Source organism: Vidua chalybeata, chromosome 1 (assembly GCF_026979565.1).
Source record: "Vidua chalybeata isolate OUT-0048 chromosome 1, bVidCha1 merged haplotype, whole genome shotgun sequence".
NCBI lineage: Eukaryota > Metazoa > Chordata > Aves > Passeriformes > Viduidae > Vidua > Vidua chalybeata.
This window is the reverse complement of record NC_071530.1, coordinates 138638321-138665043: the sequence shown is the minus strand read 5'-3', so window position 1 is coordinate 138665043 and position 26723 is coordinate 138638321. Positions and strand designations below refer to the sequence as shown.

General features: G+C 37.3%; 1 protein-coding gene across 1 annotated transcript in view; it reads left to right on the top strand.

Annotated features, from left to right (window-relative positions):
• EIF3H (eukaryotic translation initiation factor 3 subunit H) overlaps window positions 1-26723 on the top strand; it is an 86078-nt gene that overhangs the window by 36973 nt on the left and 22382 nt on the right. The window lies entirely within an intron of this gene.

Genomic DNA, 26723 nt, shown 5'->3' with positions numbered 1-26723 from the left:
AAAGTGATAAAAGAATTGTAGACGTGGATGAATAACTAGAAATTTCATAAAACCTATTTACTAATGCTAAATACATTTTGTCTGTATATATAAATTTAAATTCTTACAACTTAAGACTACCCTGGTCCTCCCACTTTTTGTTATGTAGGTACAGAATTAATACAGTGTGACATAAAGGGAAGTCAGTAGACATCAGTAGTCTTTTAATTTAAAAAGTATTAACTGTTAGAAGTCCTGTTGATATTTTTCTTCCCAAAATGCTTTTCTCCTGTCAGAACGTGGGTAAAGGTATATGCGTGTTTCCTTTTGTCTCTGTGTAGAAGAGAGGTGTATAGTGCACTGAACATCTATAAAATGCTATTGCTGTTGGCTCTGTGAAAAGGGAAAATTACTCAAAAGAGACTTGGAAGAAAAGGGACATAGGTTTCAGGCTTGGGGAACTGCAAAGCACTTCTGAGCTGTTGAAGGGAAAAAAATGACTTTGTTTATACTAGTAAATCATAACTTGAAGCTATAGTGAATGCAGGACTAAAGTGGATTTAGCCAGTGCTGTGTAACTTTGATCATCATTATGGTTTGTTTTGCATTTCCTTCGTGGTGTCCCAGGCTATCTTTGAAATGGCTTTGTTGTCATCATGTCATCCACACGTCCAGACTCCAAAACGGCTCTTCTGCCCTATATGGAACCTTGCAAATGCTGTATTTTCTTTAGCTTTCTAAAGTGTTAGGTGTCTTAGTCCATCTTTTTGTATGGAATATCACTCTATGATAAATGAATTTTTACTGTCACCTCTTTTTTAAAGTCTCTCCCATTCTCTGTCAAGATTATGGCATTAGGGTTACATTTGATTTATAGTTCTCTTGTCTCTTGCCTTGATCTTCTTCTTTCCTTCCCCCAGCTTGTCCTGTTAACATAGAACAGAACTGCCCTAGCTTGCACTGCTGCTCTCTTTCCCCTGCACTTCCTGCTTGGAAACCCTTTTTCTGCTTGGTCTTCTGACCTGCAGACCAGGCTGATAAAAACACTATTTCTTTGCTGCACTGTCCTTTTTGCTACTTCTGCTGAATCTGTATCACCAGTGATCCTCAGTGTAAATTTTCCAGTGTTTGTTACTGTCTGCTCCAAACTTAAAATTGTGCTATTAATTTAGAAGGAAGTCTCCAGTTAATATATTATTTAAATAACATTATGATGAATGAAGTGTAAGCATTCTAACTGGTAATAGAACCAATGCATGTTTTGAAAAATATGCAATTAAAAGTTAAATTCACAAGGGTGGCCAGTGGTCCTTTTGCTACTTCTACTTTACAGCTTTTATGCTCATTAGATGGTATCTAGCAACATACATTGCATGCAGCTGACAGAAGTTTCATGGATCTTGTAGTACTGCAGCCAAACACACAGTCTGTATCCAACTTGCAGGCTGTGTGTTCAGGCAGTCTACCTGAAGCTGTGGATGTCTTGAACCAAATGCCCTGTTTTATGTAGGAAAGTGTAGGTAGCTGAACCACAAAAGTGCACTGTGTCTAAGATGTCTGCTGCAGGGAATCAAGCCAATGTGTGTAGTAGAGAGTTTTAATGGTTGTAAAGCTGCCAACACTAGGTAAAAGGTGGGATAAGAGAATGATTTGTACCTGGAGTGTGAGATTAATACCCTGCACTTCCATAGCACCTTTCATTTGACGATCTTGGCATGCTTTATGATCAGTTAATTGCCTCATAACCTCTCTGTGAGGTAAAAGCTATCACTAGTTTACGGTTAAAGAAGCTGATGCATAGAAGAATTGAAGCAACTTCCTTGAGATGCCTGCGTAATTGTGGCAGAAATATTTGAAGTTTGTGTCATGCTAAATTTGGAATGTCTAGCGTCACAACACCTAATTTCCGTATACAAAAGGCAGTAATTGATTCTAGCTCTTTTTGTTCCTCCAGCTCTTCAGTTGTGTGAGTTCCTTCCTTGTGCTTTTTTTCCCTGTGGTCCTTTGAACTGTGGTCTTACAGGTGACAGCTGTTGAAAAAGGAAATTAAGTTCATTTAACTGAGTTAGAGCAATGCAAATTGTCTGTCTCTTTTAAATGCTGAAGAGCAGAGTTTTACCATGGAAATGGTTAAGTCTTGACTTTCTTCCCACTCTTCTCAAAATGCAGGTGTCAAAATACATTCTTCATATGTTCCCTTTTGTTCTTGTCACTTAAAGAGATCATAAACCAGTAATCCTATAGTGCCTGAGTTGCCATGCTTGAAGCTAAATACGTATTTTGCTGGTGGTGGCTGGACAATTCTGGGTGAACTAAAAAGTAGCTAACAATGCTGCCGTGAAGACATGGCTTTGTCTCTGTTAGAATTTATGAGCAATAAATAAAATTTCATTTCTCTTTTAGTATGTGGACACACCTCTGTAGTAGTAGCATATGTGAAAAGCTATCTTCAGAAAGGTGACTCAAAATAGTAATTCTTAAGGTGTACTTCAGAATTGTTTTTGAACTGTGACAATATATATTCTGATTTAAAGGATAAAAATGGACACTGCGTACATACATACATCATGAAACATGATTTCCATATTATGTGTACCAATTATTAGTTGTGACTTCCTTTTGGTTTTAAGACACTGGACAGTCAAAGATAGTGAGAAAAATATAATAATAGTCATGTGCTCAGTAAGCAGAACACATTTTTTGACCTCAGCTTTGTAGAGGAAAAAGAAAAAAGTAAACAGGATTTTCTCTTAAAGTACTGTGGACTTGACAGAACTGGTAATTGGTTTTAATCTTTCATTTCAGCTGCTTTGCTTCACAAGATGAAGTAGGGTTTTTTCTACTTCTTAATATGCCACAGTGCATCTCATGCTGAAAGGCAAAATCATGAGGTGAAGTATTCAAGATAGATGAAATTGTTTTACTTACTCTTTTTTTTTACTCCAGACCTGCGGTTTGTCTTTTGTTTCTGATCTGCATCTCATTTAGGAAGGCCATACAGTACTTCTTCCTTAAAATAAGAGTGACTAGGGCTGAACATAATTTAACTAGTTTCTTAAAGAGAAATATTTTGAAACAGATGTACAAACCTTGTCTTTGTTGCAGAAGACAATCTTAGAAACTTTTTAGGTGGCACAAGGTGATTGCTGTGATGAGAAGGATTCTTTCTAGGGAGAAAACTTAAAATCATTAAGGTTGGAAAGACCTCCAAGATCATTGAGTCCAGCCTTTTACTGAACACCATAGCTTGTAGTGCCACATCCAGGCAATCCTTGAACACTTTTGGTGATGGTGACTCCGTCATTTTCCTGCGAAGCTTATTCCAATGCCTGACTACCCTTTCAGTGAAGAAATTCAACCTGATGTGGAACCTGAACCTTCTGTGACACAGCTTGAGGCCATTTCCTCTTGTCCTGTTGCTTGTTGCCTGTGAAAAGAATTTAGCAGTTTTAAGTTCGACAAGTTGACAGGTTTTGAGCCAAGTGCAGCTGCTAATGCTGTTTTTAAAAACTGTAGAATCACAGAATGGCCTGGCTTGAAAAGGTCCTTAAAGATCACCTACTTCTACCCCCTCTGCTATGGAAAATAATTGTATTGTATTGTATTGTATGCATACAGGTAATGTTAACCAATTCATTCCAGTTCATCATCCAACTCCAAGAAAATTAATTAGGGTCACAATTTGTGTGTTACAACTTTCAGAGGTTCATCCTGGTAAGTGTTCACACTGGCAGGGTAGAGAGTGGAGCAGAATTCGTCTCTTGTAAGAATACCTGCAAACCTTCTCACAGTGACTTTTCTAGTGTTTGGTACTTGTTCTGCATTTGGCAATTTAATTAAAAAGCAGACATTACCTGTTGCTGTAACCTAGGTAAAGTTATGGTCATCCTGAAGAAAAGCAAACCCCTTTGGTTGTTTTTCTCTTCTGTGTAGTACAAAATGCATAGTGTTCTGGGTGTTTTACTCATTTCTGTGCTCTTCCTGCATGGAGTTTCTCTCCTGCCAGACTTGCATGCTTTTTTCATTGTTGAAATGGTATTGATGCTTCACCCATATTCAGTGCTCAGTTCATTTGTCACACAGAAGAGAACTGACTCTGGTGCCATAAAATTTGTTTTATTGCCAGTACATTTAAACACTTTTGATAACTTTTATTGGGGCCATTTTATTAAATTTGATGCCTGTGAATATCATGCTGAGGTAAAGATTGCTACTTCAGATGCCACAAATTTTATTAAATTATTATCTCAGAGCATGGTGGTTCTTTGTTCCTGGCCTGGACATCAAGTTGATTTGGAATCTGGCAAAAGAACATGTTGTTTCCTTCTTTTAAATTGGCATCCTGCTAAGTAGTAGGGCTTCCCGGTTGCTTTACACAATTATTTTTAAGATATGCAGAAAACCCCAGAAATATGAAGAAACTTCTTTTAAAAGCTTGATGTTTCATTGAAAGATACATTTATTTCATTTGCCTCTCCTACAAAACAGTTTGTAAAATAATAATGCCCAAGAAAACGTAGCTCTTAGATGCAGTGTTATTGTCTTTACAGAAAATAATCCAGCTGACCTATTTGAAACACCTATTTACTGTTTTCCCTTCACAGTGGGCTGGAAATGGAGTTTTTAGCATTTAATGATTCAGCCCTGAAGGAAGAGATTTTATTTTTATTTTTAAAATTGAATTGACTACTTTTAGTGCAAGTTAATGAGGCTTTGCTCCCAAGAAGAATAAAACACTAGTAATCTCACTGCAGGTCAATATTGATTTGAAGATTACACTTTATTAATTTTACATTTTAAAAATTAATATATTTTCATTATTTAAAAACTTTGCTGTGTAAAAGCAGGTGTCCTTATATTTGTTGATAATAAGTAATTTTTACAAATGTAATGGATGTCATGAGATTCTGTGTAATGGAAACTATATAGTAATTGATTTCTATCATAACAGTGAAATAGTACTATAGGTCCATTCTGCTGAGGATAGAGATGTGCCACTTACATCCTGGGACTTGAACAAGCCAAGTGGGTTACTAGATTTAAATAGTAAATGGACTACAAGATAATGTTCACTTACAGTTTTAACTGGGAAAAGAATGTCTTTATCATTGAGAAAAAAAATCAGATGAACTAGCCATAGTTCCCAGTGGTAAATAGGCAAAGAAGGATTGGCAAAAAACATATCAGTGAGAAAATCAGAAAATGATAGTGTACTACTTTTATGTTTATAAGATGGTAAATTACTAGTTTGGTATTTACTCAGTGAGAGTTGCATCAGTAAACAGACAAAGCTTAAGCAGCAGGGACAATGGAAAAAAATATGGTTGTTAAATTGGCTAAGAGTGGAATGAGAAAGAAGAGAATTTATACATGAAGAAATAATGTATTTACTGTAGTGGGAGTTGTAATTCTGTGTTACTGGGAGTGAAGTGGTGATGGGAAGTAGAAGTTAAAAGGCAGGGTGTTGTTTTTTTTAGTATAGTCCCTTTCTGTAAAGATAAGGCTGAAATGGATAAATTTATTTTCTACATTGTAAAAATCAAAGGATTTGATTCAATGCATAAAAACCAGTATTTGAGAAATTTGATGAACTGTGTGCTAAGTGATTATTTTACCTCCACAAGAGACCCTGAGGCCTGCAAGTTTTTGACACTGAGGGAAATGTGTAATTTTTTAAAATAACTCCTGCTGTTAACCTAAGAGAGAACTTCCATATGGAAACCTAATATATGTTCCCTTAGTTATGCCAGAAATGCAGATACAATGTTTCATATAGGCTTTTCTGTGACTCCCAGACTCACAATTGCTGAACATCTGACAGCAAAGAATGTATTTCACCATAAATTGGTAATAAGCTGTGTTTTGTATGAAAAGAGGATTAGTAATCTTTGCCTTGTGCCACCTAATCTGATAACACTACAAAACACTACAAAATGAAAATGTGGGCATCTGTTCTAGAACATGTGGTGTTTTCTTTTTTAATAGTAATTTCTATTTTCAGTTTATGTCTTCTGTTCAAAAAAGATTTTGAAGCTTTTTCTTTCCCCGGCTTTCATGGACTAATCCTCTACATATGAAACCATGCTTTCCTTTTCTAAAAATGAAGGAAATGGATATGAAATGTGTAGTTACTTGAGCTGTAGGTAGATCTTCATGTGAAGGGCCAAACCGTATCAGACTGCTCCCTTTTTGTCAGAGGGAAAGGCTTTGTATGTTTTCTAAAAATTGCTAGAAGTACTTAATCATTGTGTATTCCATTATGGTAGACAGTATTTCACAAAAACCACATATAAAGTACATATTACAAAAACTTAGTGTGCTCTGTAGTTATTATGAAAGGTGATCTGTCTGCATACCAGGAAAGATGTTTGCTTCAAACATACTCAAGAAAACAAGATTATTTTCTTAAGCAAAGTGACCTGTTTATACAAAATATTGTCACTTCAGGACACATATGAAGTTAATGACTAGAATCTGTTTGAGGTGCTGTCAGATGGTAGTATATGTTTTTGGTGCACCATGCTTACTAGTATTCTGATGTTTCAGGCTAGATTTTATTTTAAACATAATTTACCTGAAAACTGGGCATGTAAATAGTGCTCTCCCTCCTTCCCAACAGAAACATAACTTCTAAAAATTTTCTTTGAGATTTTTTAAATGTGTCATTATAAAACCAGGTGGGGAACAAGACCTGAACAGTTACAAGAGTCACAGTATTTGAGGTTTGCTCTGTCTGCTGCTTATTGTAGGTATATTGTTTTCTTTAGGAATAAGAAGAAAATGCATTTCAGTAAATTACTATAGCTGGATGGCCTTCATGGTAGTTGAAAAAGAAAGAGAAATAGCTAATTGCTAATAGGTTGTGTAATTTGTTATTGAAAAAAGGATACTTCACATCTATTAGAAGACTGCACAATATTATAACCAGCTAGACAAAAATGGACTGTAAGTCATTCCAAAATAAATAAAGCTTGTGGTTCTTTCTGTGATACTAAAAAGGAGGAAAAGTAAAATCTTTGGAAATATTTTAACACTTTATTTTTCTAAGTATAATTAATTAATGGCTCCTAACTTTTTCCCCGTCTACTTTGTATAAGTCAATTATTACCAATGGGAAAAAAATTCAAACAAACCAAACAGATTTTCAGTTACTTTTTTATACATTTCCACAAAAGATGAAGTCTGGTAACTTCACTGTTCCATGCAATGGGCAGATTAAATCAGGATTTTTAAGCGTTTCTTTAGAATAAGCCAGCTACTTACCTGGTTCTGAAAATTCCACTAGTCTCACCTAATTGAGGAAAAATATAATGACGAATTGACCATCATCTAGTCACGCTTAACACCTAACATTGCAGGCACAAGGAATCTACTGCTTTTCAGATGGCTTTTTTGGCTATTTTAAATAGCCAAAAGGTGTTAACATGAAGGTAACATGCAGATTTTTCTGGTTCTTCTAATTTTTTTGAGTTTTTGGTAGCTGCTGTGGAAGTGTGGGCTATTGCAGACAAAGGGAACAGTTTACAAAGGTGGAGGGAAGGGTAGGGTAGAAGCTTGGGAATGTGCCTTAAAATTTCAAAGGCCAGATTTATTCTATTGAAACAAATCTCCCTAGGCTTACTTTGCACTTATAAAATTGTAAATTTACTCTCTCTGTCTTAGAGAGTAGCAAATTTGGTGGCAGGGGAAATCTGAATTGACATTTCACCCTAGGATGAGAATGTACCTGTAGTCGGCCATAAAAAAAAGTACAACAATGATCAGAATTAAGCAACAAATGGTAAAACCCAAATATGCTAAATGTTTCAACCTGTTAAATGATGAAAGTATTTACTGGAGGAGATGATAGTTTTTCTTTCCAAGTTTATAAGGCAGTACTATGTTACACTCTCACAGAAATATGCAAGTAAAGAGATGATAAGGTGAGATATCTTCCAATTTACTAGACACAGAACTACTTTCAATGTATAAACTTCAAGGGTAACACATTTGGTTTACAATAAGGTACATGCTTTTAATCAAGTTTTTCCTGTACTTTAGCTGATGCAGTCTGATTTTTTGCAAAACCTCTCATGAGTTCTTTGTTTAAGCACATTTGAAACTGTAATTGCACTCAGTATTCTGGTGAGATGGAGGGGCCTGTATCCCTGAGTGTTTTGTTTGTTTTGGTTTGGTTTTGTTTTTAAGAATATGCTGAAATAGTTTTTAAAAAATTGTTCTGGTGTTTGGATTCTTACAGTACCTCAGCCTTTCAAGTACTCAGTTTAATGAACTGTCTCTGTTAAAACACAAGCATATTTTCTCTGCTGTTTTTTTATGTGCCTAGAAGTTGGATATCTCAGAGGATTTTTAGAGTAATTTGTAAGCTACTCACTAATTTTTCATGGAACTCAGTCTTTTCCCATAAGTTGTATTTAAGTGACTCAGAAAGTGTAAATGGGTTCTTCAGTTCCTAGCAAAGTGTCCTCCTTGCTTGCAGCATCCATTTGGTGGTGAGGCAGGTAAAACCAGCACTAGAATAGTGGCCCCAGAGGGGTTGCTGTACATTTGCTTATTTCTGTCAAGGTACCTGTAAACCAAAATATATGCTCATGCTGCATTTGTGTAATGCACCAACTGCCATGTTCCCTTGCTTGGAAGTGTTAGCAACTTGAGTGTTGGGATTATAAAATAGACCTGATAAATTAATAGATTTTTATCAAGCTTTCTCGAGCATCCTGGCAGAGGAGAGGTTCCTCAAAGAAAAGTGAGAATGATTTGAAGCTGGTTTTGGACAACTCTTCATAAGCAAAGTGGGCAGCGTTTGTGCTTTTTGTAAAAAATGTAGCTGAAATAATGCCAAAAGCTGATGGGAAGTGTGAGAATAGGAAAATGGAAATGAACCTTTAGTATTGAAGGAGTATTTACATGCAGAAAATGGAAAGCTAGACAAAAGCTTAAAAGTTGAGAGATAAACTTATATTTCTTGTAACAACAGCTTTTCCTTTCCCCTCTAGTGTTCTTTATTAATGTATTCAAGCAGTTGAATAGGAGAACTATATGTATTAGCTTTGTGAATTGATATGAGGAAATTATCAGTGTACTGGTCAAAGCTAAAGGAAGACCAATTATAATGATTTTTAAACAAGAAGATACCAAGAGACCGGACTGTTTATTTGTTGCTTTGTGGATCCTGTACATAGGAATGGCTGTATTTTAAGTTGCGATTGACTTCTTTTAAGAATGTGTCTAGGAGACAACTTGAGAGGATCCCCGCATTTTGACTGTAAGCATTGCATTTAGTGAACTTTATGTGTCAAAAAGAGCAGATGTGTTTCAAGGTGGGATTTTCTGTGCAAACTAAAGCTTGCTTGGATTGAGAAGAAAATGAGCTGTAGGGAACGTCAAGCTAAGGAAGAAAAACAGCTGGGAATAATAAGAAGAAAACACACTGGCTAGTTTTTATCAGCTGTCTTACTCAGAGAGGAAGTTGAGAGGTTTTGAGAAATGGGTAAAAGGTGATTCAGTGGGTTGCATAAAGCCTGAACTGGTGAAGTGGCTTTCATTGAAGAGGAAGATGCCCAAGAATGTCACTTGCCTAGAAAGGGTGTGGAGGTGTTAACAGGTGCTATGGGAACATGCTGTTGTGATCCAGTCTGAAGGATCAAGCTTAATTCAGGGACTTGATCCTGCATTTGCTGTAAAATTAAACATATGCCTCAAGCCGTTTAAGTTATTCTGCTATTTGCCAATCTGTCAAGAATAGAAATCTCCCCTCTCTCTTTCCTCTCTCTTTCCTCTCTCTTTCCTCTCTCTTTCCTCTCTCTTTCCTCTCTCTTTCCTCTCTCTTTCCTCTCTCTTTCCTCTCTCTTTCCTCTCTCTTTCCTCTCTCTCTCTCTTTCCTCTCTCTTTCCTCTCTCTTTCCTCTCTCTTTCCTCTCTCTTTCCTCTCTCTTTCCTCTCTCTTTCCTCTCTCTTTCCTCTCTCTTTCCTCTCTCTTTCCTCTCTCTTTCCTCTCTCTTTCCTCTCTCTTTCCTCTCTCTTTCCTCTCTCTTTCCTCTCTCTTTCCTCTCTCTTTCCTCTCTCTTTCCTCTCTCTTTCCTCTCTCTTTCCTCTCTCTTTCCTCTCTCTTTCCTCTCTCTTTCCTCTCTCTTTCCTCTCTCTTTCCTCTCTCTTTCCTCTCTCTTTCCTCTCTCTTTCCTCTCTCTTTCTCTCTCCCTTTCCTTTTTCACAGTTGAAATTTGAATAATATTTTTTTGTGATTCATCTTGTCTGCGTAGCATTATGCAGAGAGGAAGACACTTTCTTTGATGGCTCCTGTCTTATTTCATATAGTTTTTAATTGGTCATAGATTGAAATGCACTGTGTACCATCATTTCCTCTGCATAACTTGATCGTACTCCTATTTGCCAATAGCACCAGAGATCTGTGTGTATGGATGGGGATAGTGATTTGCACACACTTGCGGATAGAGAGAAGACTGCAGAATAATTTAAAACAAGATATGTCAATGTTTTCAAGTCCTGCAACTCTGCTTGGCGATAAAATTTTCAGAAACTATTTCCTAATTTAATGTTATGTGAAAATACTCAAATCAGTAATTCTAACACTAGCAGTCTCTGAAGACCTTGACTATTAATACACTCTTCTATTGCATGTTTTTCTGTCTTGAACTGGATTGGATCTTCAATCATTAGAATACTTTTTGTATTGATATATGGTGCCCCTCAAATGCCTGTTTTCAATGACAAACCAAATGCTTACTCTTTAGACAGCTTTCCACACAGAAGTGAGGGGTTCTCTGGTTGGTTTTGTTTGTTTTTTTGTTAAGAGAAGATTTGTGTTTTGGAATTCTGACACTCCTTTTTAATCATTTGCTGCATAAATCCTGTGTTGGTATGTAAGGCACTCTGACTATGTATTTATCCTTCACACTGTAAATTCAGTGAATTAAAGTTTCCAGGTAATGACACGGGGCCCTTGCTTTTAGTTTTGCAATACTTTTTCAGTTTCTCTAATGTAAAAAACAAAGTACATAGGTATTATTTGATCAATTCTGTAAGTTCTGGATTACTTTAAATGATTTAAATGTTATTTAAGTGTCTTGCTGGTGTTTTTCCCAATCTGTTATAGCTCTTGTTAGGGCACTTATTGCTGGGAGCAGACCATTTCATTGCTCTGCAGTTTCTGAAGCAAATGATCATTGCTATTGGAAGACCTTTGTAGATAGAGTTAAATTTAAATATATTCTTGGCTGTTAAATTTTGTAATTTAAGCACCCCTGGCAAAGCAAATCTTAGCTAACCAAGGCATTTGTATTGTGGTTTGAAAGCAACAGTTTATTGATTAAGTTGGATAGCTTCAAGAATGGTAAATTAACCGTAACATATAATTTATTCCTTCTTTGATATTTTTAGGACAGTTTTTTTTTAATGATGAATAGGAAAAAAATATAATTGATTGGGCATTTCTAGTTACAGTGCTGTTCATTCTAGGAGTGATTTGTTCTCTGTAGTTGAACTTTCATAATGCATGTGATTTTATCTATCCAGCCGAGGGATGGGAGTGGTCCCAGCTGTTCCTCTGTGCATATGGCTGCCTGTTCCTGCCTCCTGCCTTGTGCAGGATCTAGGGCTTGCATGGCCACAGAGCAAGTCACATCAGCTTGTTCATCTACTGGAGAGTGAATCCAACACATTGATGAAGCTCGTGTAGCTGGAGGAAGAGGGAGGACTGGGTATGGACCACCCATTTCAGCAGCAGTTGAGGGTAAAGGATTGAGTGTGACATGAAACAGTCTAATTTTTGTTCCCAGCTTATTTACTTTTTTGTCTGTTAACACAGCAGAGAGTTTATCATAAAATTACGAAGAGCTGTAAACATTATTGTCATAACTTATTTTATTCTTAGCTAAATACACAGATAATGTCAGATACAGTAATTCTGAAATAAGCCTGAACAAAATATTACCTGTTTCACAGCTGTAGACTGTCAAAATCTGTAAAAAAGCTAAGCAGCTGCCATGACTCTAATTAAGGGAAAAACTAAATTTGACCTCACAAAGACAGAAAGACAGGTTACTTGAGCATTTCGATGACACTTGAGATTCATCGAAACTGCTCTACTATGTACAAGGCAGTGTAAATAGATAATGATTCCTAGACCCTAGCATGGAAGCTTCATAGGGCTCTCTGCATCAGATGGACATTTAGGTTGCTTGTGTTGGTTTGGGTTTTTGGGGAATACAGGGTGGGTTTTTTTACCCTACAGCTGCTTTGAGTTCTGAAAAACTTTTGCATCACACTTGTCTTCAAAGTATTCCAAAGTTACATTGCAAGGTGGAATATTTGCAGCAGTTATTTGGTAGAGAAGCTGGGGCTTGCTTGTTTTTTCTTAAATCTGAACAAATGCAAGTGCCCTCTCCATACCTCAGATCTCCTTGTGTCAGAAGCGGTCCTTTTTTGTCCATTCTTCTCCTGCAACCTTTCATCCCTTTTCTGCAGGGTGTCAAAGAGCAGGACACAAGTAACACCTAATAATTTGGTATGCCTGGTATTGCAATTTTATTTATGCATGATAGATTCTTGGTATTGTGCATGATTTATATAATGACACTACTGGCTTGTTCATGTTTTCTGTGGCCAGTCCTTAATTTCTGTTCCCTAGCTGATCACATTGCATTTATCTTTTTCCTGTTTTTCTCCCATGTCTTGCATTTAATAGATATAAACTTTTTTTTTTATTTTTCTAGTAATTTCATTTTTGCAAATTAAAGTGTGGGAAAAGGGCCCTGTGCTGAGGGAATTTTTTGCAGTACAGTTTGTGTTACCATGTAATCTATTTTTGAAAAAGTTTCCATGTTCATCTGATTAAATATCTTAATCACTTTAAATTCTACTATGAAATTTTTATTCAAGAAAAATAAGTTTGGATGTGGATATCACTTCTTCATCTTCTGACTAACCAGATGCTTGCTGGGTATTTATGCTTTTTTGTCCCAGGTTTGGTGTTAGAATTGTTCAGTGACCAATTTTGTTGGTCACCAAACAATGTTTAGTGATCAGTTCTGTTTCCACTGCCTGTAATGTTCCTACCATTTATAACACTGTATAAAATCCAGTCTCTCTTTCGTCAGTACTAATGGAAGTGAATGATAGTATGAGGTGATGGAAACATTTTATTTCCTAAACACTTCCCAGTTTGCCGTTGATTTTGGTTTCCCTGGTGGACTGATCTTTCACAGCTGTTGCAAAATATAAGTGCATTTTTTCCCTGCTGTGCAGATATCTGCCTTTTTCTAAACTCTTCATGGCGCAAAAGGGTCTTTTTAAAATGTCACAAATATAAAGCAATTTCTGTTGGCATTAAATGTAAACATTTTGCTGTCATTGTTTATGGAAGAAATTGAAAGTTTAGGAGTGATTGGGTAAAAAAAGATAAATATTGAGCAATCTCCTTATAGAAACAGGAATGTGAGTTACACATAGCTTGTTCCTTAGGAAATATCTTATATTCAGTTTTATCAGTTACTGCTTGAAAATACTTGGGGCTTCACTTCTATACAATTTTAGTAACTATGCCATCTAATGTCTACTCTTTGTTATTTTGTCAGTAAGTTTTGTCAAATGTAATGACATATGAGTGAATTAACTGTAAGTTTGCTTGCACTCCAAAACTAGTGAAACTGTATATATATATATATATATGCACATATCCAGTTTTAGCTATATATATTTATGTATATAAATATGCCTAGATAAATGGTTTCATATGTTTAAAACTGCCTAAAACCTCTTATGATATAAAATAATAGGGTAGGTTTTAATTGAGATAACTTTACTTTTAGAAATTATTTTCCACTGAGGGTTAGCACTGGGCATTAATGCATACATATGGAAGCATAATGTTGATTCAGATGGAAGAGGAAATATCAATTTAGATTGAGGAATGTGTTCCCCATAATCCTCCCTGTTCTCAGTTATTCTTGTAGAGCTTTGCATAGAGCTTGTAGCTATGGTGCGGGAATACTAACTTCAGTAGCAGATGTGAGCCCGAAGCTTATTACATGTTCTACCAGATGTTTCATTTATCTTTAGGGCAACCTTCTGGTTTGTTTTTTATATCAAACACTGTGAGAAATAAAATTTGGAATATGTTTTAAACATGTTATGAATATTTGGAGATAAAGGAAACCTTTTATAACTTGAAGAACCATTGTAATGTCTCATATTAAATATATTTTTCTTTTAGATTATATTTCAGCAAGATATTTTATATTTTCCATTTGTATAATGATCCAATCTGACTTAGACTAAGCTTGCTTGTAAAGATAATTTAACACTAAACAGAGCAGATTTTGGATGTTTATGTAAGCTTATTGTCTACATCTATATTTATTAATAGTTCATGTGATTTGATATCTTACATATTTATTGCTAGAGTTTGTTCACAGCATAAAGTAGTAATTTGGATGAAGAAGCCTCAGTAATTTCAGTAATAATTGTGAATCTTAAGAAGAGATCCCTTAGGCTGATGCAGTTGATATTTCTTGAAGAAAATTCATCTTTGGGCCACTTGTGTGGCTCACTGGTTTTGTCTTTGCACACAGGCTTTCACATCTGTGCAAAATGGGCTATCAGAAATTCAGCTTCTGTCCACCCACAGCTGCTCCCATGCTCAAACCATGTGCCGCCCTTGCCATATTTGAGTTACAGCATTGTCCAAAAGCTGATGTGTGTCTGGTGTCTGTGAACAAAAAAAAGTGTAGCAAACCCATGTAATGGAAAGTTTTACCAGGGAAAATTGTAGAGGGTAGCAAGTGAAATGTTTATCTGTTTAGTGAATTTTGTTCATCAACATGTTTAATAGTGTGAGGACACGTCAGGGAATTTGGAGGTCTGTTTTAAAAGCTAATTAGCTTATCTGCAAGTCCAGGGTAGTATCCCTGATCATCGTCATGCTTCCAAAGTAATGCCTAAGAAAGGAGGCTGTGAGAATAGACTTGGATCACCACATGTCCTTTTGGCGAGAGAGGAGGAGAGGAGAAGACCCTGGCTTCCTTCTCCTTTAAAGGACAGCAATGGAATGGGCAAAGTTTCAGTTGTGTTGGGGTGATCATATAGCTCATTTAGCCAGTTGCCTGGACGTCTCTCTGGAGGAGTGGTTGTCTGTCGCAGAAGTGGCATGGATCCCCATGTTATGCTGAGTCCCAGGTGGAGCTTTGGATTTGTGAAACCATTGTCAATTCAGCTCTTCTGCAGAGAAGTTTCAGTAGAGCAATTGTCACTTCTAACTCTCAGGACTTTGGCAAGGACAGTTTTTTTGTGTGGAATCTTCCACTTGCTGAAGGAGTGGGACATGGTTTCAAGACTCCTGAACTCCTTAAATGTAAGAATTGAAGAAAGATTATTTGTAAAAAAACTTTATTAGACTCTTAGCTAATCAGCAGCTGAATGTATTGGGCAGTGAAAAAAAACTTCTATTATGCTACCAATCAACATGATTTGGTTGGTGTTTTATGGCTAAGGCTTTGTGCAATACACCACAAGCCCTGTGTCTGCGTGGAAACATTAAGGTTCTCTAATAAGCATTGCTGACTCAGTCTGCCCACAAAAAGAATTTTTTCCAGTCCCCTTGAGTATATTCTAATGATAAAATATGGAGGAGGTGTTTAAAACACAAATTACAGGTTTTTAAGTAGTTGTTTAGAGACTCTTGAGAATGATATAAATATCTTTCATCTAAGGTAAACTTCTTACAGACTTTGCAGATTCCCTGCTGGGACCTGATACTGTGATTGTTATACGTAAAATATATTGGGATATTTAAAATAATTAGGTGAGCATAAATTGAGGTTATTCTTACTGAATTGTCACCTTAACAGATACCTCAAAGTTGAGACTGTTCCACTCATTAAACTTGTATTATTTTGAACTGTTTTCTGATATAAATATGTAATTGTGGCAAATGGAAGTTTTTAGTTTCTTCAGTGAAGTACTTCAGGAGATAGCATTCTTTGTAATATCTTGCAGAGAAGGAGTCTTCAGCAGTCCATCTACATGTAATTCTGGTTATATTGATATTAAAGAGAACTTACTGAGTCTGTTCTTGATGAGTACAACACTATTTTTTAAAATTGAAATACAACTTTAAAAATAGGACATCATGGTCAATGTACTAAGATTCTTTTTAATTTGCATTTCTTTCTGCCACGTTTCTGTTGAACAAAATGAATTCTCTAGGCCTCTATTTTCAAGTCCTCTTGACATTGCAGTTCAGTGTTATTCAGTCCTTGGCTTTGTTTCCTTTTTGTCCTTTGACAGTTCTGTATTTTTGTATTTGCTTACCATATTGAGCTGCAGATGCAAATCTAAGCACAGTTTGTATAACAAAATATTTTCAGACTGGCTTACCCGTGTTAATTTTTTTGAAACAATTTCTGTTACTTTTTTGACATTCAGTGAGAGTGTCTAAAATAAATATAGTCTGTGGCTGTTAACCAAAGATTGTGCACCTACTGTGACTGGTGTCTTGTTTGCATTTGAAAAATTATTTAGGCTGAATCCTTTGAGAATTATATAGTCCTCTGTATAATTGCTTCTAACATTTTCAATAACTAACGAAAAGATGAATGCAGAATGAAAAGAAATGGTTTTGAAACACAAAAAATCTCCTTCAATGAGATTTCACACTATGGTTGTTTGTTTCTAGAAACCTATATTTTATTCAAGCCAAACTTGGTTTACTTACATTGTGATATTTTTATTTTAGTAATTAACAGAACTTTGTGATCTTGGCCCCATTAAAAAAAATGTTTTATGTGACTGAAATTAATGTTTGGCATTTCTTTTGTTATTTTTCTTTACTGTATTCTAACTTATTGAGCCATCTCTTCCAGTCAAAGAATCATTGAATTGCTGAGCTTGGAGTGCATAGAGGTCTCTGGTTCAATCCTCCTGCTCAAAGCAGCACAGCTAGAGCAGGTTGTACACACAAGTTTTAATTGTCTCCAAGACTGGAGGCTCTACACCTTCTCTTGACAGCCTGTTGGGAACTTTGCCCTTCCTCAGAGTTTGAAAGCAAACAAATAAGCTGTTTTGTCATATATTAAAGTTGAATTTCCAAAATCTTCATGCACATGGATAAGATCCCTCTGAGTCTTCTCCAGCTCTCTCAGCCTCTCCTTGAATGACAGATGTCCCAGTCCCCAGTCATCTTTGTGGCCTGTCCCTGAACTCTTTGCTGAGGAGCTCTCATGCTGAGGAGCCCAGAACTGGACACAACGCCCCAGATGTGTCTCGCCAGGGCTGAGGAGAGGGGAAGGATTGCTTCCCTTGACCTGCTGGGAATGCTTTGCCTAATGCCCAAGAACTACTGGCCTGTGCTGCAAGGGTCCATTGATGGCTCAACTGAATGTCCATCCAGGGCTCCCAGTTGCATTTTCTGCTGAGTTTCTTACTAGCAAGTCTGCCCCCGCATGTGCTAGTGCCTGGGGTTCTTCCTCCCCACGAGCAGGACATTGCATTTGCCTTTGCTGAACTTTTTTCCAGCCTGTTTAAGTCACTCTGGAAGTCAGCAGAAACCTCCTTCTGGTTTTTATCATGGCAAACTAGCTGAGGGTGCACTCTGTCCCATCATTCAGGTCATTAATGCAGATGACAGATGAGTATTGGACCCAGTATTGATCCCTTGGGCACACAAAGAGTGACTGGCATCTGGATGGACTTAGTGCTGCTGCTCACAGCCCTGCATGGCTCACCATCTTTGTGGCTTTTTTCTGAAGTCTGTTTGGATAGTATTAATCTTGTTGTATTCTTTTTTCCCCCCCTCCAACTATAATTTGAGTTTGTATTTACAATGTTTTTACAAAGGCATTTTGGCAGTCAATGAAAAATAGGTACCACCAAGTGATTTGATGATTCATCTCTTCCTCAGATGAAACTGTTTTGCTTTGAGGCTTTGTTCAGAATGAATGGTGAATGCTGTCCCAAGGGTTTGTAGTCTTCAGAGAACAAGTGGGAGTGGAAAGAATTGACTTGTCCAGCCCCCATCAGGGAGTCCTTCAGCTGAGCAAGCAGTGGAACCGCAGCCTACTGCCTCCAGCTCTGATGTACTGTGTTTTTTCTCTTACTCATTAAAGAATTGATTGCAGTGAGTCTTCCCCTCTGCTTTCCAACTTGTTTCTAATGTAAAAAACCTTCTTTAAGTTTATAACTTTCTTCTTGGCACAGAGCACTTTTTCTGCCTGTTCATACCGGGTGTGAGTTCAGCTCTTGGCTACTTTAAAAGAACAAGCCACACTTAGGTACAGAAGTTGCAAGTGCTATGTTGCCGAAATATTAGCTTGGCTTGCAAAATCCTGCCATATGATGTTACAAGCCCTAGAAAGAGGAGGAATTCATCCTGACTCTGTCTTGTGTAGCTTGATCTGAAAGCCATTATCTTTATTCTCTAAATTAAATATTCTTAAACTGTTGTAGGTTTTAATTTTGTTTAAATTATTTGGTATCTTTGCATTTGAACATAGTGCACAATCTCAAATTGCTGTGTGCCAAAGGCTGCTCCTGCGAAGGCATGGCTGTCTTTTACCTCAGATATCTAACCACTCCTGGTTTTATTGTTCCTCTTGCTGGGCTATGGAATAGACTTCCTGAATCTGGCCTGAACTAATTGTGTTTTTGAGGATGCATTGAAGAAGTGATACTGAGGCAGGCATTACTAGTGTTAGCTTGGGCTTTAGAAACTCCACTGAGTAATACCAATGATGATGCCATTCAGTAGATGTTGTGCAGTGTTGTAACACTCAGTAACGCAGCAGAAACACTCAGTGAAATGAGGATTTCTGTTCTGAGTTACCTTGGCCTGATTTTCCCTAACCATCATGTTATTATCTGGGCAGTGGTGAGAGATGGTAAGCTGAAAATTTTTGCGGTTGGGGGAGAATGGGGGTAAGGATTGAGATGAACTTTGTGATACTGGAGACAAATGCTGTCAGCCTTCTGTGTCTTGTTTGTTGTTGAGAAGTTGCCATTGCCTTACTTTTTCTAAGTATGTAAAGCATGGTCATTAACATTTACCACAGGAAATACACCTTAATTCATGGTTAAATATATATTTACATATGGGGGGTGTGTGTGTGTATGTATGTATTCTTTCCTCTCTCCTTCTTCCTCCACCCCCCTCACATCTGTATGTTTATATGTGTACATATATACACACACACACACGACTGAAAATGAAGGAGGCAGTAAGTGATGATGATGCATCTGATTTCATTGGGAAGAAAATGGGACATGTAGTAACTAACTATGCAGGTTGTCCAGAACAACGTTGGAAGTCTGATATAGAAATAGTTTGGGGATTTGAAAAATGTTAATGCAGTTAATGCACAGTTAGTCTGGATCTGTCTTGTCCAGTTGAAATGCCATTCTGGTGTACCAGGTTTTACTTTTCTTACATCCATGTAGAAAGTCTCTGAAAACGGAACCATTGTTGCTTAGGTACTGCAGTAGATTCCTGTGTGTTAAAACAAGATCTGGTGTGTGTGTCTCCCTACCTGTGATAGTTCTTGTGTTAAAGTGGCATGGTAGCTGCCACTGAGCCTTTCAAAACTGTACCTGCTGGCTTTCCATGGCACCTCTGTTGTGAGTTGCTAACCCTGTGTTACAGCATCATTTTGGAGTTATTTAGAAGTCTGTGCTGTTATGCCTGAAACTGTACACTTTCAAAACCTTAAGTACTGTAATACTCTTCACTAATTAAATGTTGCCCATGCTAATGAATTGATAGATGCTGTGGTAATAGTAATGTAAGGAAACAGCACAATGATGTATTAGTTTTGGAATTGGCATAAAAACAAGGTTTTACCTAATGAAGCGTAACACTGGCTTTTTTTGTAACATCATTGCTTAGCTCTATGGGATGAGATGTTGAAAATTTGGATGCCATCAGTTTTGCGTGATGAATTTTTGGTCAGTGTCATGTCTCTTACTGCAAGCTCTTGCTGTCTGCTAGCATATGTGGCCACTGTATAATTTCTTCCAATACCCTGCTAATGCTACCACCTGTCATGTTGAAACGCTTGTAATATCATTATATGTAATATTTAGGGAGCAAAGGAGGCTGATATTCACATGCAGGAAGGGACTACCTCTATCAGAATTTGATTTAATCTGTTGTTTCTTGGTGCAGCCAACAGCTTCCAAAATAACTGTGCTGTGACTGTTGGTTGGCAGGGAAGACTTAATAAAAAAGCAGAAAATGTCTTGTGATCTAATTGCAGTAATTTAGGAGTCTTTTGGGCAAATGCTTTCACAGGGTTTTAACCACTAGGCATATTCTTCCTCCGAAATTGAATGTTTTTCCTCAAGCTCCATAGAAAACGCTGATCAGTGTCTTCTACTTTTGAACCCATCTAAAATCAATTTCCTTCATATTATTTCACAAACTTAAAACTATCCTGAAGAGAATTGCAAACAGCTCTTGGTAGCCATCATGCTACAATAAAATACTAGTGTAAGGTGTGCCCCTCAAAAAATGGAGTTTGATATACTCAGTTCTGGCTCTCATTAGGCATCATCTCTGTATGGATCCATGTCCTCCACATATGCAACGCAAACCTTTCACTTCATCTAGAGAAATCTTGAGGTGGAGGGTTTTTTTACTTATCCTTTTGTAAGCCTGCTTGTTAAGATTTTTTTTGTGTTAGAGTTTGTATAATAAAAGCTGAGTTTTCCCTCTCTTTCGAAGAATTGCCTAGTGATGTTGAATATGTGTGTCTGTTGTGTAGTGGCAATCATTAGCTCAAGAACTAAACCAGAAGGGAACTTGTCACTCTAATCTGCCTGCAAGCTAAAGAAGGGCAAAGATTTCTGTTGTGGCAGGGATTGCAAGCAACAGAACTTGACTAATTTTATCTGAAGTCAGTGCTTGGCAAAGCAAATGTCTGACCCTGGATCTTGTAGTGAAGAGATACTTTGTCATCTGCCTGCTGGGTAGGGCTTGGCTTGAATTCTGACTTGTACCTCCTGTGAATTAAAGTGCTGCTCATGGCTTGAAGACCTGACTGACAGCCATGAGGAGCACTTATAGATGGTCCTACAGCAGAGATCCAAGTGAAGCTGCCCTTTGTTAGAGCTTTCAGCTTAGTCATTGCTCTCTAAGCTGGTCAGATGGGATGTCTCAGTCTCTTTACGTCCTGGACTGCTCAGTGGGATGTTACTTGGAGATGTAAGTGGGGTTCTAAGATGTTGTAAGAGGTGTGCTGAAGCGTTCTTGTGACATTGTGTTCATCTAGGTATTAGACAAAGCTCCTAGTTGCTGTGTTAAATGAGGGGTGATAGCTAAGTGCTGTTCTTACTGAAGAGAAAGAAGATAATGTGGCATTTCATAGCTGTTTGCTCAGCAAGTAACAGCACCTGGGCTAGACAGAACTGGTAGACTTTGTAAAACTAGTTGAATTTTGGGGGCTGTGTGGGGTCCTTCTGCCTTCCTGAAAGGAGCAATAGATGCTGACTGCTTCAGGCCTTCCTGGTGCATGGGGAGGTCTTGCCCTGCACTGTAGGCCCCCAGCAGAAGAAGCAGTAAGGGCAACACTGAAGATACAAGCAGCTTTTTATTTTTTAATAAAATACCTGTGTAATTTTGATTCAAAGGATGAGTTTATGGGGGTGGCTACCATGTTCTTCTGTTTCACCAAAAATTAGAACTTCACTGATTGTCTCTGCTAAATGTTTAGTAGTGTTATCCCTACATAACGGACTGATAGAGGTCACAGAAAAATAGCTGGTGTAACATTCAACTGAAAATAGGCAGTAACAATGAAATGCTATAAAGACAATTCAGGAAAACTGCTATATGGGGGCTGTGTGTGCTTCAGTGTTCAGACCGTGTTTTATGAGCTTGAAACATAAGAACAATGTGAGAAATTATTGAAAGCAGACTTGTCCACATTTAATACCAAGCCATCAGAAAACCACTTGCTTCATTGTATCTGGTAACACAAGATGGGTGTTTTGACTTTAAATAAGCTGTGGAAGATGTCCCTCCACTTCCTACTGCCCTTTGAATTTCAGCAATGTAACCAGTGACTGGTAGAAAATACCCAAACTTTGAAGCTTTACAAAGAAGAAAGATGTTTTTTTCCTGTGTTTTCAGGGGAGATGAGGAATTTAAAAGGCCCAAAACCCCTTATATGAAGTCATAATTTTTCTTCACTTACTGAAAAGTTATTAACTAAATGAGACTGACATTCTTGTGATGCATGCTGTATGAAATTACTGATTTTCAAAATGCAGGGATTTTTGAGTTGTTTCCATTTCAGTCTGTTCCTGTTCTGCTTTCAAATTGTTGAATATGAAAATCTGTGTTATATTAAAGTAAAAGTAACTGTGTAATTCATTAATCTTTAAACATTTCCAAATTTTTCCAGGTAATTGAATAAACCTCTCTGAGTATTTATGTAATATAAAATTTCATAAAAAATACATTAATCTGATTGACATTTATGTAGGAAAGGAATTAGTTTCACCACACATTTTTGTGTTATTGTGTGCTTAATTGCTTTGTAACTTTGAGCATTAAGGTAGATATGTTGTAAAGAATATGTTGATATTTTGTGAAGAAAGAGCTTTTACCTGTTAATGTATCCTCACTAGAGTAAACAAGCTAAAACCAATGGCTGTTAAACAAAGTTAAGGATATCTTAGGAAATTTTAAAAAGCCACTTTTTAAAAAAGGCTGTGCTTTGTTAGATACGAGGTTACTGTAACACAGAGTTGTTTTTTGACCATGCTGGTTCCTTTTCATGCCTTTAATCCTACTTTGCATGTTAGCAGCTAGAATGATACTGGACAAAATTGGTGCAAGTAAAGGCTTCAAGGTGCTGAAGTTCATGGGAATACACTCCTAATATAAACCAGTTGATGCTGCTTTCATTAGGCATGTGATGTTTATTAGGAAATGAGATATCATTTTCCTGCCTTCTTACAAGGAAAGCAAGCTTTAGGCTGCACAGATGGCATTTTTAGTAGTACAATTTACTGCTGTCATGACAATGTAGGCTGACTGAAACTTTTTCTCTGGATAAAGATTTTGATCTTATATCAAATTTGTCTTCAATCAATGTAGAAATAATAGTGTAGTAAGCCAAATGGATGCTTAGACAAGAATAATATTTACCTGCCATATAGGAGGAGATGGAGGATTAATTGGCGGGTGTTTGTAAGATGCTGTGAAGATGGAGATAAGTGTGATAAATTTCTAGATAAATGTGGAAAAAATTACTCCAAAGATATGGCAGAAAGCCTTCAAATATGTTGCTTTTTCTTTTAACCATTTCTTCTTGATAATCATTGCCAACAAAATAGTTGAATTATATTGCTTCATTTTAACTTTATTTCAAGATGCTAATTTGTAGTGGATTTCTGAATTAGAAATGCTTTTTGAAAACTCAGTGTTTTAATATTTCTGAAAGGTAGTATTATAATGCTTTTGTCCTTTGGAATAATGTTGCATACCTTGGAAGACAATTTCACAAGTTACCTTGACAGTCCTACCCATCGTATTTAGTCATCTTGAGGCTTGGATGTACTTATTTAAAAACAGGACGAGTTTCCATTATCTTGAATTGTGTAGAGAATTGTGTGGTCAGTGAGATTTAGCTTGTCCAAAGGCTTATCTGAGTGTTTGCTCATGTGTTAATAAAATGCTGTAATAGGTTGATGGCTTTGATTGCCTGCTAATTCAGTGGTTGTGTGCTTAGACCAGAGTCCTAAGCTCACTGTCAGAAAACCCTGGGCGAGTGCCAGCACATGTGCAGGAAGTGCTGTGCTTCCATTTTCTGCTTTCCCGTTGTCCTGTCACGCACATCCCTGTGCTCCCCATTCCCTTGTTTTACTCATTTGCTCTCAAAACTTGTCCTCATCCTTTATTCCCACCAGTGACAGAGCTGCCCTTTCCTTGCCCTTGCCCTACTTTGTCAGGAGCTGTCAGCTGTCCTTGTGCTGGCCTACGGCTTGGAGCCACCTCTGTAAAGTAGCAAGGTAGTCATGGGCAGTCACTGCTGGCTGTGCTGGGGTGTCCCAGATCCCAGGACAGTTCTCCCTGTCTGTAATACCAGGGCTGTGGTCATCAGCTCTGGTGGGGACTTTGCTCTGGCAACTGCTGGCTGAACTGGTAATAAATAACAGTCTGGAGGTACATGCTTACACTTGGTAAGTATCTCCCAGACAGAAGCACTCCAAATGTTGGTTTTTATTTTTATTATGTTCTGTTACTTTTCACTGTTCACCTACCGATTGGGATATCTCCTCTGGGTGTCCTGTACTTTATTCTGTTGAGCACAATTAACATCACATAGTGCTGTCATAAAACTAACATTGAGTTGTGGTCAAGGTTAAAAATGAATGAGTTTACTGAGTGTACATAATGAATTGGTACTGAAGAGTCTTTCCTCTTCTGTTTCTCTCATTCTTTCTCATAAAAGCAAGGACCTTTTTGTTTTAGAAAAACATGAAGGTACTAGCAAAGCCTCAGTTGCTGTAATAAGCATTCACATAGAAGAGGTTGGCTTTTATTAGAGCAGTAGAGTTGGTGGCATAGATGGAGGGAATTCCTAAAGATTTGTAGCCAATTTATCTCATAGCCTATACAGAAAATGGAGATTTATGAATGTTCAGTTGTGGCAAGCAACATTCAGTTTTTCTTCCTCTGATGCTAACTCTTAGAACACAAAATTCCTTATAAAAAAAAGGGCTGGTGAGAGGCTTGGAACACAAGCCCTGTGAGGAATGACAGGAAGTTGGGGTTGTTTAGCCTGGAGAAAAGGAGACTCAGAGGTGACCTTATCACTCTCTACAACTTCCTGAAAGGTGGTTGTAGTCAGGTGGGGATTGGTCTCTTTGTCCAGGCAGCAACTGACAAAACAAGAGGACACAGTCTTAACCTGTGCCAGGGGAAGTTTAGGTTGGATATTAGGAAAAAGTTTTTTACAGAAAGGATGATAAAGTACTGGGATGGTCCATCCAGGGAGGTGGTAGACTCACTGTCCCTGGATGTGTTTTAGAAAAGACTGGATGTGGCACTTGGTGCCATGGTTTAGCTGAGGTGTTAGGACTGGGTTGAACTTGGTGACCTTGAAGGTCTCTTCCAACCTAGTGATAGTGAGTCTGCAATTTGGCCAGATATGTTCTACCAATTTTTTCATTCTACAGTTTTAAATGGGGTTGAATTAAGTCTTTTGACTTGCTTTTCGTTTTGTGCTCTTATCACTATGACTCTTGGACTTTTGCCTATTTTCACGTGATTTTTTTTCCCATCCAGCTACCTACAGATCCTGGTCTGCTTAGCTTCCAAGTTTAGACGATGTCAGGTGCTTTCAGTCCTGTATAGTAAAAGTGCATAAAATAGAGCACTGTTTTGTAACCCTGACTTGATATTTCAGAGGAGGAAATTAATATTATTGAGGAAGGCAATATTTACTTTAAATTTTTTTTCTCTGTGAATAGGAGAATTGTTGAGTTACTGAGCTTGTGCATTTGTCTTGGGAGAAGTGCGTATGTGTGAGGTGGTGGGACATAGATAAAAATCTGTAAATATTTGTATGCATATGTGGTGCACACTTTGGACAGAGAAATATATTTCAACAGTATCTAAAGGCTTTTTCAGATGAAATAGAGCCTTTGCTGCAATTAATTCTGAATTCTTATTTCTCTTTTCTTATTCTTTTTAGTTGTGTTTTTTAACCATAACAAGTTGGTTGTGGCATTCTTTTTTTTTTTTTTTTTGTATCCTCACAATTGGAATTGTTATCAATAGATGCAGTTATTGTGATTCATAGTTTTTTAGACAATTAATTGAGATTGTGTGTGTGGAGGGAAACCAATTAATCTGTTGTCTCCATAATTCTCTGTGCTAAATTAAATAAATCAATTTTCCTTCTTTTTCAAATGCATACACTGGTTCCTTGAACTAGCATCTGCTAACTTGGTTTAGTCATTGAAGATACTGTCTGAAGCATACATGTGGTTTGGCAAAGTTAATATGTATAGAAAAACACAAATTTTTTTGTGCTGCGAAGTGTATAGCACTTGTTCAGTACGCATGCTACCACATGGTAGCACTTCAAAACAGATAAATTATTGCATCAAAAATACTACCCACATTAATAGCGGTCCTATAAAAGGAATATTTTGGTTGTTTTTCAGTATATTTTGACCAGATTAACCAAAATTTGCTATGTTCATGTTGCTAGTTAAATTCAGAGAAGTGTTAGCACAGAAACTGGATGCTGTCTCTTATGATGGACTTCTACGTCCCTTGGACAGTAGGCCTAGTCTTGACTAAATTTTAGGTAGCTTTACTTCAGCTGTCTTCTGGGTGCTCAGCATTCTTTGAGGAAACAATATTCACCCTCAGATTCATTCTCCTTGAAGGTATCTTTGTGAGGAGGCTGTAGAAGTTTTGGGAGCAGTAAAGGTGCACTTTGTTCTTGAACCAGTGACCTGCCCTCCTGAAGGCACATGCAACTTCTGCTCTTTGAGCACAGTTAAAGGACAAATTTGGGAAACGTGAGGCAAACACTAAGTTGTGAGTGGCAGACCGAAGGCTACACAGATGCTAGCAGTTTGTAGCTTAGAGTTGGTTGTTACTTCTTTTGCACAGGGTCCACTGCAGCAAGCTTGGTGATGAACAGCATAAAACCAGTCAGTGTATGGCACCTAACACTGGTACAGAGTCCTTCCATTTCAATGGGGCATGGCTTTTTA